The 13282-nt window shown below is 47.4% G+C and overlaps 1 protein-coding gene across 2 annotated transcripts in view; it reads left to right on the top strand.

Moving 5' to 3' along the window:
- AGBL4 (ATP/GTP binding protein like 4) overlaps positions 1-13282 on the top strand; it is a 799994-nt gene that overhangs the window by 226339 nt on the left and 560373 nt on the right. The gene's annotated exons all lie outside the window — the stretch shown is intronic.

The raw sequence follows: 13282 nt of genomic DNA on the forward strand, positions 1-13282 counted from the left end.
AAAGATGATATCTAGGCTCTTTTTTTGATCATGGCTTTCAGGTAGTCCATTAATTTTTAAATTATCTCTCCTGGATCTATTTTCCAGGTCAGTGGTTTTTCCAATGAGATATTTCACACTGTCTTCCATTTTTTCATTCCTTTGGTTCTGTTTTATAATATCTTGATTTCTCATCAAGTCACTAGCTTCCACTTGCTCCAATCTAATTTTTAAAGTAGTATTTTCTTCAGTGGTCTTTTGGACCTCCTTTTCCATTTGGCTAATTCTGCCTTTCAAGGCATTCTTCTCCTCATTGGCTTTTTGGAGCTCTTTTGCCATTTGAGTTAGTCTGTTTTTTAAGGTGTTGCTTTTTTCAGTGTATTTTTCAGTATTTTTTTGGGTCTCCTTTAGCAAGTCATTGACTTGTTTTTCATGGTTTTCTCGCATGCTTCTCATTTCTCTTCCCAATTTTTCCTCTACTTCTCTAACTTGCTTTTCCAAATCCTTTTTGGGCTCTTCCATGGCCTGACACCAGTTCATGTTTTTCTTGGAGGCTTTTGTTGTAGGCTCTTTGACTTTGTTAACTTCGTCTGTCTGTATGTTTTGGTCTTCTTTGTCACCAAAGAAAGAATCCAAAGTCTGAGACTGAATCTGGGTGCTTTTTCGCTGCCTGGCCATATTCCCAACCAACTTACTTGACCCTTGAGTTTTTCAGCGGGGTATGACTGCTTGTAGACTAGAGAGTTCTATGTTCCACGTTTGGGGGACAGGTGCCGGCTCTGCCACACCAGCACTGCTCCTTCCCCAAGAACCCCCAACCCAGACTGGGCTTAAATCTTCAGCAGGCTGTGCACTCCTGCTCTGATCTGCCACAATTCCTCTCACTAGGTGGGCCTGGGGCCGGAAGCAACTGCAGCTGTAGCTGCCCCAGCTCCGCTGCCCCTGGGGCTGGTAGCAAACCGCGAACTCCTTCCACTCCCACAGCTTTTCCCACTAACCTTCTCCGCTGTCTTTGGTGTTTGTGGGTTAATATATTAGGAAGGCAGAATTTATGATTTCAAAGAGAATCTCATATGTGCCTAAAAGGTCCGGAACCGCAGGATATAAGGAATTCTCTAGGCAGAAGGCAGGAGAACTAAAGCATGTATTTACACTCCACAGTAACAATCCCACAAACCAGCGTCCCCATTTTGATATTTTCATCAAAAGCTTCCAGGCCCAATAAGTCCGCCTGACAAGGGTTACCAGGAGGCCACAGAGAAGCGAGATGGTATAAGGCAAAATCGTATACATGCTTCCCCTCTATGGTAAGAAGATTACCCACTAGCCTCTAGTCAGCTCTGCTACCGGCAGCTCAGCTTCGGCTGTAGGCATCTCTGGCTCCAACCGGAAAAGGGAAAGGAGGGTCTTCAACCTGTCCTCTCCCCTCTTATAGAGTTTTTGACATCATCAAGCGCCGCCTGAACGACCAGGGCCGATTGGTTCTTGACTTGGCCCCTCCCCCAGCGTAGACCAGGTTAACACACCTCCCCTCAGCCAGCGCCATGATTCATCACACAGGAAGCTCTGGTCCTGCCCCGGAAGAGCAAGCCCCAGCGTCCAGGGAAGCTCAACGAGGTGAGCTGAGTCATTCAAAGAAAACAAAGTCCATTCTGGCTACAGTTGAGAAGTCTGCTGACTGCTGCAGCTCACTGATTCAGGGTGGTAGAGCACTTTCTGCCCGGCTCCTGGTCTGGTTGGTCCGCACTGCTCATGCTGGGCTCTGCTCCGCTCCGCTCTGCTCCCAGCTCCGTGTGGGATAGACCTCACCCAGAGACCATCCAGGCTGTCCTAGGCTGGAGCCCTGCTTCCCTCTGCTGTTTTGTGGGTTCTGCCGTTTTAGAATTGGTTCAGCGCCATTTTTTATAGGTTTTTGGAGGGACTCAGCTGGGAGCTCACGCTGGTCCCTGCTTTCCAGCTGCCCTCTTGGCTCCGCCCCACCCCTCCCTCTGACTTTTCTAAGAAGGTAATGGTGATGTTGACCCTCAAAATTCAGTATGAGAAGGATTTAAATCTACTGGGCAGAATGTGGTGCTGGTGAGCGGCCAGGGGATAGAGTTCTGGGATCAGGAAGATGCGAGTTGAGATCAGCTTCAGACACTTGGTAGTCCTGTGACCTGGACCTCTGTCTGCCTCAGGTTCCTCACCTGTAAAACAGGGATAATCATAGCATTTGCTTCTAGGACCAAACGATACAATATCTTTAAGGTATTTAGCATAATTCCTGGCTCCCAGTAAGTCCTGTGTGTAAAGCTGATGATGAAGATGTGGCAGTTGGGGAACCTCTTTTCCGCTTTTGGGGATATGCTGATATTAACTGTGGGGCAGCCAGGTGGCGCCATAGCGCACAGAGCGCTGGGCCTGGAGTCAGGCTGACTCATCTTCCTGAGTTCAAATCCAGCCTCAGATACTTCCTAGCTGTGTGACCCTGGGCAAGTTACTTCACCCTGTTTGCCTCAGTTTCCTCATCTGTAAAAGGAGCTGGAGAAAACCACTTCAGTATCTCTGCCAAGAAAACTCCAGATGGGGTTAGGAAGAGTTTCGGGACATGACTGAAGTGACCAAACAGTGATTTAGCTATGTCGTGGATATATTTGTCTTTTCCTAGAGCATTGTGGGAATAATCTAGTGTCCTAGAGTGGGAACGATGATTCAGACAGAGAAGACCACTGACGCTGAATTCTGTCAGGGCCCCTTGTTTTGGAATGCAGGGCCTGAGGGTGTCATGTCTTAGCTCACACATAAATGAACTTGTTTGCTCTTCTCCATCCTGTGAAGGTGGTGTTAAAGATGTTCACATCCTGATTTCACACATGAGGAAACTGAGGCTCAAAGACTTAGTGCTGTGCCCAAGGCTGCCCACACATCCAAGGCGAGACTTCACCTTGCCCTCCTGACTCCCAGTCTGTTAGTCGGCCGCCATGTTCAGAGACTTAGCAGGACCTTAGAGCCTGGCACGAGAGCCGTCTTAGTGCCTGATGTTCCCAGATGTACGGACTGAGGCCCTGGGGGGAGGGGAGGGGGCAGCCCTTTTCTAGTGACATGTGATGAGTTAACAAGGAAGCCAAGACGAGAACTTGGCTTTCTGTCCTGTGAGTCCAGTGAACTGACCCTGCTTCCCCTCACATTCAAGGTCAGGGTTACATCTGATTGCATTGATTCACACAGAAAGCATATTTAAATATTTATCAGGGTATAACCGTAGGCCTCCGTTTCAGAGATCATTTCCCAGGGCTGTGCAGTATTGTTCAAATTTTACCAAGTTATCATTTGATTTTTCCTCAAATAATTATAGAATTTCCCATTCAGGCATACCCTGCTGTAATGTTTCCCCAATCAATGTTATCTAATAGCTGGCATTTATGCACTGCTGGGAGGTTTGCAAAGTGCTTGACATCCCTCATTTTGTTCACTGTCCCTAGGTGGTAGATTGGTTCCTGGCCTAGAACTCTTCCTCCATCTTGTGGCCTAGAACATTCCCCTCTCCTGTGGCCTAGAACACCCCCCCCCCATCTCCCCTCCTGGCTTCCCTGGCTGTCTTTATGGCTCAGCTCAAGCCTTACCTTTCAGAAGGTAAAGAAACCTCTTCCAGACCCTGAATGCTTGTGCCTTCCTTCGATGGACTGTCTCCAGCTTGTCCAGCCTGTGTCTTGTGTGTCCCTTCTCCCTAAGACTGGGAGCACCTTGAGGGCAGGGACTGTCTTTTAGCAGTGCTCAGCAGAAAAGGTGCTCAACACACACTTGGTGACTTGACTTAGAGACAGGGAAAATGAGGCTGGGAGGTGAAGTGACTCACCTAGGGTCACACAGCTAGTAAATATTTGAGGCCAGATTCCAAGTCAGGCCTTCTTGACTGCAGGCCCAGCGCTCTGTCCCCTGTGCCCCTCCCTGCCTTGTGGGTGCACTTGCATGAGTAATACCTTCTGTGTCTAAAACACTTTAACATTTGTAAAACACCTGTGCAGCAACTTGAGGGGCAACTACTGCAAATGTTGTGATTCCATTTGACAGATTTGGGGAACGAGACCCAAAGAGATTAGGTGCCTGAGCCAGGCCTGATTCCCCATCAGACTCTTTCCTCTCTCCCACATCCCCCTCCCTTACACCATGGTCCTACTTCCTGGCTGCCGCCCTCATAAGGATGCTTGCTGCACTGACTCCTGAGAGCATGCACTTGGGCCAGCTCACTGAAAGCATTGCTCCTGTTAAGCTTTGCCCTGACTGCTGGTCATTTGGATGTGCCTGATCTTCATGGGAAAGCTCCATCCAGTGGTGGATCCCAACCCTCCACCATGTTCTGGGCAGTGCTCACCTGGCTAGTCTTTTTTTTTTTAAAGACATTGATTTGTACCCCTCAAGTCGAGCTCTTTTTAATGATGCATTGGTATGTGACCCTTCTTCTGGAGGGTGAGACCTTGAGAGACCTGCGCCCTGACTCCTTTTGTTCTCCTCTTGCCCTTTCTGGGAGTGGAGATTCCCTCTCATATGCATTAAGCACAAGCGGAGTCTCCTTCCTTTTTTCCTGCTTAACCCAGAGCTGTTAATGTCCTAGTTCTTGTCATCTTTTATACTTGTTCAGTAGAGAAGCCCCCATCTTCATTCATTTGAAATGATGCTGAGGGAGCAGCAGCCCGGCTGATGTGGAACAGTTAGGTACACAGCAGGCGCTAGTCTTTGGGAAGACAGGGCTTGTCTGCCAGTTTAGCGCCTACAAAGATACAGGAATCTCCTTTTCAAAATGTGGAATTTATTTGTAAGACAAATGCATGTAAGCAAGGTCTCCTTTCTGCTGCCTGCTATACCTGATCAAACCTCAACTTCTGCAATATCGGCTGCTCTGTCCTCCTCGATTTTTTTTTTAAGCCCAAAGTCTATGACAATGCCCAGATCTTTTCCACGTAGCTGCTGTGAGGTTGCCTCTGCCATCCTGGACTTGTGAAGTTGCTTTTGAACCCAAGTGAGATTGAGGGAGAACAGCTGGGTAGTCTGAATGTCAGCGAGCAACCAGCAAGAAGGCCTTGTCCACACTGGGTCGAGCTTCTGGGCAGGATAGTGGGAAGACATGAACAGATGATGCCCAGGAGGAGAAGGCGTGGGTGGTCAGGAGGAGTGACCCTCAGTCTGGCAGGGAGTGGCCACATAAACCACTAAGCCTGGTGTCCGTTCCGTGTGATCTTTTAGAAGCTGTGGAGACCCGGGGCTTAGTGTATCGAACCCTGAGTCTAGACCCAGGGTTGCATCTGCCTCTGTTGCTGACCAGTTGTGTGACCCTGGGCAGTGTCTGAGCCTTTCTGAAGATCAGCTTCTTCTCTTGTGACCCTGGGCTAATAAGAGCTGTAGGCTATTCCTCCCAAGGCTCTCATGAGGATCAAGGGAGAGGATATTTGTAAAGAACTTGGTGGACCTTGAGGCCCAAATAATGGACTTCTTTGAGTTTGCTTACTGGATGTCATCTGTCTGCCTCATGGGGTCACAGGTCTAGGGCCGGAAAGAGCTTCAGAAATTGAGGCATGTTGTTGACCCTGAGTGATGAGGTTTGTCCAAGGTCACACAGGTACCAGGTGGCAGAGTTACAACTCACAGCCAGATTCTCTGACTCCAGGCCCAGTGTTCATTCAGTGGTTCCGAGCTGCCTCTTCCCCTTCTGTTTGATCCTACCCAGCTACAAGGATTCCATCTTCTCTAGTCACCTGTGCCTCTCTGTAAGTTTCTCATGTGTCCTGACTCAAAAAAGAAAGAGTGATAATTTTAATTATTGCAATGGTGAGGATTAATAACAATAATGGACATAATTGTGACACTTGCAGGTGGGGACTTTAGGCATTTTTATCCACATTTCACTGACTCTGAGTGATGGAGTTACTTGTTCAGTCACATAACCAGAAAGTCCATGCCAGCATTGGACTGAGGTGAGCCTTGGTGCCAAGCCCCATGGCCTTCCTGTTCCCCCTTGCTGCCTTAAATGCCTCCATAATGATACTGATAACGACCCCCACATCTGTCTGCCCGCAAGCTTATACGAAGTGCTTTATATCTCTATTGACGTTCCATCTGGATGCCAGCCTTGCCAGGCATGCAGTGGGTAAATCAGATGAAGGGACTGAAGCTCACGATATGGAAGTGCCTTCTCATCTTCAGTGTCAGAGCTGAAGTTTAAACTTGGGTCTCTTGACTCTGAGAATCCTGAAGATGGACTCTTAGGAAGTTCAGTGGGGAGGCTCTCTACTGAGTAGACTTTCACCCCAGCCTTGTCTGCTTAGAGTGAGACTTGCTCCAGAACTCCTCTAAGATTCTGCCCTTTTTTCTAAAGATCTGAAGATTAGATTTCTGTGTCATTTTCTGTTTCCTTCCTGGAGTCATTTCTGAGTATATAAGTGGCCCTGCGAAGTTAGTCGTTCATGGGCAAGAGGAAGGCTTTTATTACATTTCATAGAGTAATGAGATGTGAGCCCCAGGACAGGTTTTAGAACACAGAACAACATAAACTAGCAGGGACTCCAGACCAGGGGCATCAAACACGCAGTCTGAGTATGGCCTGAACTGGATTAAAATGTAACTGGGAAATATTTAACAAAATAAATAAAAATAAGCTAAAACACAGATAATTTAATATGTGGTTTTCTAAGCCAATATGTACCTGCAGGGATCCTTATGTGTGGTTTTGTGCCCTCTGTTCCATTGAGTTGGGCCCCACAGAAAGTCAGCTTAGAGGTGGGTGCCTTAGGACATCTTTGGGAGCTGCAGCCACATGCCTGGAGTCCTCATGCTCCAGTTGTTCTGTGCATTATCCACCCTGAGAGCCCCTGCCTCCAGTGCCTGCCTGCCTGCCTGCCTCCCTCCCTCCTCTCCCTCCAGGCTCAGCTCAGGGCCATCTCTTCATCTAAGTCTTTCCAGACTCCTGCAGGCCATGGGCATCCTTCCCTTCCATGGCACCCTGTTTGTTGCCTTTCCCACCTGCTCATCTCACTGGGCACTCGGCACCTTCTGTCCACACCTTCTGTCCAGTGAGCCTACATCTGTATTCTCTCCATCCTTACACCAGCTTCTTGGAACTAGACACCTCTGGTTCTACCCACATCCCAATTCATGGGCTGTCTCCTTTAAGAGGCCATTTCTGGTTCTCCCTATTGTTGGTACCACCCCTGGCCCTCATCACTGTGAGTTACATACACACATGCATGTACATACATGTATATTGCATGCACACACATATGCATTATCATCTGTGTGTATGTTGTATCCATCTGGTCCAATGGCAGTTCCTCCAGGGCGGTCACTATCTCACTTTGGTATCTGTATCCCCGACCCTGCCGTAGTGTCTGGCACATAGTAGGCACTTTACAAACACTTATCGATTGATTCATACATACACACACATTCCTCCCTACTTTAACATTCTGTGTTCTTTGTGCTGTGTTTTGTCCTTCCCAGTTCTGACATTCAGGGACTCCAAGTTCTCTTTGTATTATAACCCAGACTAATTTTTAGATTTGTGCCTCTCCATGTGAAAGTTATAAATTTGTAGGATCATAAATCTAGATCTGGGAGGGTTTTTAGGGGCCATTGAGCCCATTTCCTTCATTTTTAAGATAAGGAAATTGAGGCATAGAGGCATTAAGTGGTTAGCCAGGTCTCACATCTAGTATGTGTCTGGATCAGGATTTGAACAGAGGTGTTCCTGGCTCCAGGTTCTATGACCTAGTAACTACTCCATGCAGTATGTTTCTTTGAGGAAAAAATGTGGCTTTCTGAGCTGAGGACCGCCATGGCATTGGCTTCTCTTGAGCTTCTCCTTAGGCCAGGTTGTCCTGCATGCCGAGATGAGCTGCCGAGGTTTCTGAGGACATGCCCCAGTCCTCGTTACCCTCCCTTGACGGGAGTCAGTCACCTTCAGAGCACAGAGGTACTTTGTCTATACACCACGATCAATAGGCACTTGTGCTGGGCCCATGCAAATGGAATGTGGTAAAATATGGATTGCAGTATTAAAATTTATGTTTCCATTATAATTCTTATTATATGAAATGAATTTGAGCTACATACAGTCATTCTTGAGTAGTGTCACGTATAAGGTGCTTGCTTCTGTCTAAGGACACTGAGGAAAGTGATGGCCCTATGCCCACTTCTGAAGCTCCTTTATTTTCTTTCAGCTGCTTTGCAAAGAGATCAGACTCTTCATTACCACCACCACCATCATCATCATCATCAACGTCCTCACACATCCATCTAATAAGATGGCATGCATTGTAGGGTCCCAGAATTTCATGTCCGGTGTTTTTGGAGGACATTTAGTTCAACCTCCAGGTGAAGCTAGAATCTCTGCTGGAGTGTCTTTGACATGATAGTGCCTCCAGCCACTGTTGAAGTATTTCCAGTGATGGGGGCCTCACTACTTTCCAATGTAACTTCTTCCACTGTTGGACAGCTGTGGTTCTTAGCAAGTTTGTCCTTATACTTTAGTCTGTCTCCTTGTAACTTGGAGCCATAGAATCTCAGAGTTGGAGGGACCTCAAAATCCAGCTAGTCTAGGGAACTGTAGCCTCTAGCCACGTTGGGTTCTTTGCAGCCCTTTGTGAGTTTTGCTAGACAATGTGTATGACTAGACTCACCCATCTCTGTGAGTGAGGAAGCCCTGGGGAGCACAAGTCTGGTGCCAGCTCTGAATGCTACGAGTGAGGAAGGTGCCAGAGAAGTGAAGTGATTCTCCCTGGGTCACACAGCAAAGAGTAGGGGCATGCCCAGCCTAGAAGCAGGAGGCAGCCTGTCAGTGCAGTACACTGAGGTACTGGGGCTCAGTTTGAATCAAGCCTGGGTTTGAATCCTGATTCAGGCACTAATAAGCTTCTTGACTCTGGGCAGATCCCTTCACCTCTTTATGTCTTGGTTTCCTCCTCTGTAAAGTGGGAATAACAGCACCTGCCTCCCAGGGTGGAACAGGAGGACACTTGTAAAGGGCTGTTGTCAGCATTCTTGTTAGCACAGGTCTTCCAGGCTGCCTCTGGGAATATTCCAAGCACATGAGGGGCATTTCCTTACAAGAGGCCTGCCCGAGGATTCCAAGGCCACAGGCCCAGCCAAAGACCCTCTGGGAGACCCTCCCCCTCCCCAACGTGTTCTGGCCCTCTGGGTACCTCCAGTGACACAGAGCTTGGTTCCCAGGGCTACAGAGCAGCCTTTTCCACTCAATTAACTGTGAATAGCAGGGAAAAGAGAAAAAGCAAATTGAAGGATTTACAGATGTATCAGCCAGTATGAAGAAATTACTTAAATAATTTGAGAGATGGAGAAAACGCAGGAGGGAGAGAGGGACAGAGAAGAGACACAGAGACAGACTGATGGAGACCTAACCTAGGGGGACCAACCCTCTGCACAACCTGCTGAGCACTCCTCGAGACCTGGAGCTCTCAGTGTTCCTACTTGGAGGAGGCCATTGAAAATCCCTTGGTAAATACTCTGTCTCCAGAGTCACCTGATTTTGCACTGCATGGCCTTCCCTGAGTGTGTCTCCTCCACGGCAGAAGCTGCCCCCAGAGTTCAAAGCCACTTCCAGAGTGTCTCAGCTAATGACGTGTTAACCTTTCATCTACATCGGCCAGCCCAGCAAAACGAAATAGACTATCAGAAACAAGAGGGAAATGACTGAGGACAAAAAGAAAGTCTAATAAATCCCTTCAAATAAAAGCCCAGCTCTGGCTTTGCCACAGAATCCCATTGTGACCTTTTGAGCTCTTGGCTTCTGATCTGTTCAGTGGAGAGAAATGGCCCTCTCAGCCCTTGTGGTCTGTGTTCTACATCCTGATGTCCCTTCCATCTCAGTCATTCAGCGTTCTAAGGGCTAAGAATTGTGCTGGTGCTAATAGTTTGGAAAATAATTGTCTCTCCTTGTGTTCTGTGCTGTATTTTCTCCATTCTACCATCCCTCCTGTCTCTGCCATTCCCTGTCTAAGGACCCTCCGAACTCTGACCTTCCCTGTTCTGTGGCCCCTCCCACTTCGGACACTCCCTGCTCTAAGGATCCTCCCAGCTCTGACATTCCCTGTTCTAAGGACCCTCTTACCTCTGACCTTCCATGTTCTAAAGGCCCTCTCAGTTCTGACATCCTCTGTTCTAAACTCCCTCCCAGCTCTGACATTTCCTGTTCCAAGGCCTTTCCCAGCTTTAACATTCCCTGTTCTAAGGCTCCTCTCAGCTCTTAGATTCTCTGTTCTTATGTTCTGCATTCTGACATTCCCTGTTCTAAAGTCCCTCTCAGTTCTGACATTCTCTGTTCTTAAGCTCTATCCCAGCTCTGACCTTCCCTGTTCTAAGTTCCCTCCCAGCTCTGACATTCTCTGTTCTAGGCTCCCTCCCAGCCCTGACCTTCCCTGTTCTAGGATCCCTCCTAGCCCTGACCTTCACCGTTCTAAGGTCCCTCCCAGCCCTGACCTTCCCTGTTCTAAGGCCCCTCCCAGCCTTGACATTCTCTGTTCTAAGCTCCCTCCCAGCTCTGACATTTCCTGTTTCAAGGCCTTTCCCAGCTCTAACATTCCCTGTTCTAAGGCTCTTCTCAGCTCTTAGATTCTCTGTTCTGCATTCTGACATTCCATGTTCTAAAGTCTCTCTCAATTCTGACATTCTTTGTTCTAAAGCTCCTTCCCAACTCTGACATCCTGTGTTCTAAGCTCCCTCCCAGCCCTGACCTTCCCTGTTCTAAGGCCTCTGCCAGCCCTGACATTCTCTGTTCTAAGTTCCCTCCTAGCTTTGACATTCTCTGTGCTAAGCTCCTTCCCAGCTCTGACATTCTCTGCTCTAAGCTCCCTCCCAGCTCTGACCTTCCATGTTCTAAGGACTCTCTAAGCTCTGACATCTTCTGGATTCCCTGTACTTGCATAGGCTATGTAAGTGAAATAACCCAAGGGAAGTTGAGCCTGGAGCCCTTTCCTGAGGATGTGTGCCTCGTATCACTACCTCCTCACATCACTTCACTTAAGTGAGTTATTTCTCCTCCTTCATCCTGTGATTCCTGGAGCTATAAAGATTCCCTCCCATTTGCCCTCTTTGCAGAGAATTTATTTTATGCTAAGTAACGCTTAATCACGGTGGTGGAGAAGCTCATTGACACTAATGAGCAGTCTGATTCTCCTTCAGATTGAATCTGGGCTGAGGCTGAGCTCTCTGGACTGGAGCAAACATGAGGCCTTAATGCAAAATGGCACAAACACAGGAGCCTGCTGATTGAACTCGACGTGGAGATGCCCTGGGAGCCCTTGGGCACAGAAGAGACAGCAAAGTGATGCCAAAGAGCCTTGTCTGATTGGGCAGACCAAAGTACAGCCGAGCTCCAGCAACACCTTGTAAATGTGCAAGCCCCAGGATGGGAGGGCCTAGTAAGGGGACTGTGAACAGCTTAGAAACTTAGAGGCCTGAGAGCGAAGAATGTCAGAGCTGGGAGGGGCCTGAGAACAGGGAATGTCAGGGCTGGGAGGTGCCTGAGGACAGGGAATGTCAGAGCTAGGAGGGGCCTGAGGACAGGGAATGTCAGAGCTGGGAGGGGCCTGAGGACAGGGAATGTCCATGTCCTCTTCTTCAAAGAAAGGAAGTGCCTTCTCTTTTCTCAGGGGTGTGTGGTCATTATAATTGCATGGTGTTTGATCTTGATTTCTATTTGCATTGTACTCATCCTGTCTTTTATTTTCCTGCCCTTGCTGACTTGGCCCCACTTTCTGTAAGTCTTCCCTGGATCTTTGCCCTCTTTCTATTCCTTCTTGTTCTTTGTATCAGTGACATTCCACCACCTTCCCCTTCTTGGTAGCTAGAGCTGTGCATCTGCTTTCTTTCCAGTTCTCCAACAACCCAGAAATACTTCCATAAACCCTTTGGTCTACATGGTGCTTGGCCTCTTGGCAGCCCTTCATTCATTCCTCTGGCCTACAGTGGCGATGTGGCATGTTCTTGGTCACACAGCTAAGAAGCCACAAGGTCTAGGGGTTGAGGCTTGGCTCGGAGCCTGATGAGTTCCCACTTCCAGGAAGCCTCCCTTCATTAACACCTTCATGCTTTGCTCATCTCTTTATTCTTGGAAGCCCAGCTCCAAGCCTTTGCCTTGGCAGGGGCTTCTCTTAGAAGGATTCCCTTCTGTGTATGCCCCCACTGACCCTGTTTAAAGCTTATCCCTTCCTGACCAGTCCCATTTGACTCCAGAAATACCAGTACCTGGTATCCCATCAGGCTTTCAGAAGAGTATTGGACTTGTATTAATTTGTACCTGTTCAACTGTTCCTTGATAGTTCTTATGTTGTTGGCTTCTCCTGCCATGCCAATGTGGATACCTCCCAAATCTCTGTCCGTGATCCCTTCTCTTGAATGTTCTCATGATTTCAGATGATCCCTCAAGGCTCATTCCTCTCTCTCTATCTCTATCGCTTTCCCTGTATCCTAAATGACTTTGTTTCGTTTCTCCCTCCCTCCCCGCGGAAGGAATCTGATCGTGGCACTCCTTCTCCACTTGCTCCCTTTTGACTCTAGGTTCAAATGTTATTTTATCTTTATTTCATCATTTTGAATTTCTGTTCTTGTGTAAGTTGTATAATGAGCATAATTCTTAGTTGAGTGACATATCCACATATGTGCATATTACAAGCATATCATTTATAAATGTGAAATAAACACATTGGGGTTACATGCTCAAAATTTTTCACTGATAGGAATGTAAAAAAGTTTTGCGACTTTTTCCTTTTACCTTCTCAGACTTGAAATCTCTGCATTATCTCTGGCTCTTTCATCCTCCTTCAATGCCCTACTCACAATAAATAATGCTCCCAATGATCCTTTTCTCCTTTGAATTCCCATAGCAGTTGTTGTGGTTTTGTGTCATTCATTTGGTACTTAATCCATTTCTAGTATTGTGTGACTTATATGTCCTCAATGTAATTATAAATCCCTCCAGAGTAAGGACATAAGGACATCTTCTACTCTATATTTTCCAGAGTGCCATGTACAGTTCTATTTATATGGTAGATGCTCAATAAATATTTGCTGATTAACTATTTAAAAAGGAATCAGCGAATGGGTGAATGAGAAAGCATTTCCTAGGCATTTATTTTGTGCCAAGAACTATGCTGTGCACTGTGAATACTAATTCAAAAGAGTGACACTCCTGCCCCTCAGGATGTCTCTAATCTTATTAGGGAAAACAGTCTGTAGGGAATGGTAGCCAGAGAGTGAAGCTTGGTTTTGGTATGGAGTCACATCACTTGGGATAAGGAGTGGAACCATAGGACAGACC

This window comes from Trichosurus vulpecula, chromosome 4 (assembly GCF_011100635.1).
Source record: "Trichosurus vulpecula isolate mTriVul1 chromosome 4, mTriVul1.pri, whole genome shotgun sequence".
Taxonomy (NCBI): Eukaryota; Metazoa; Chordata; class Mammalia; order Diprotodontia; family Phalangeridae; genus Trichosurus; species Trichosurus vulpecula.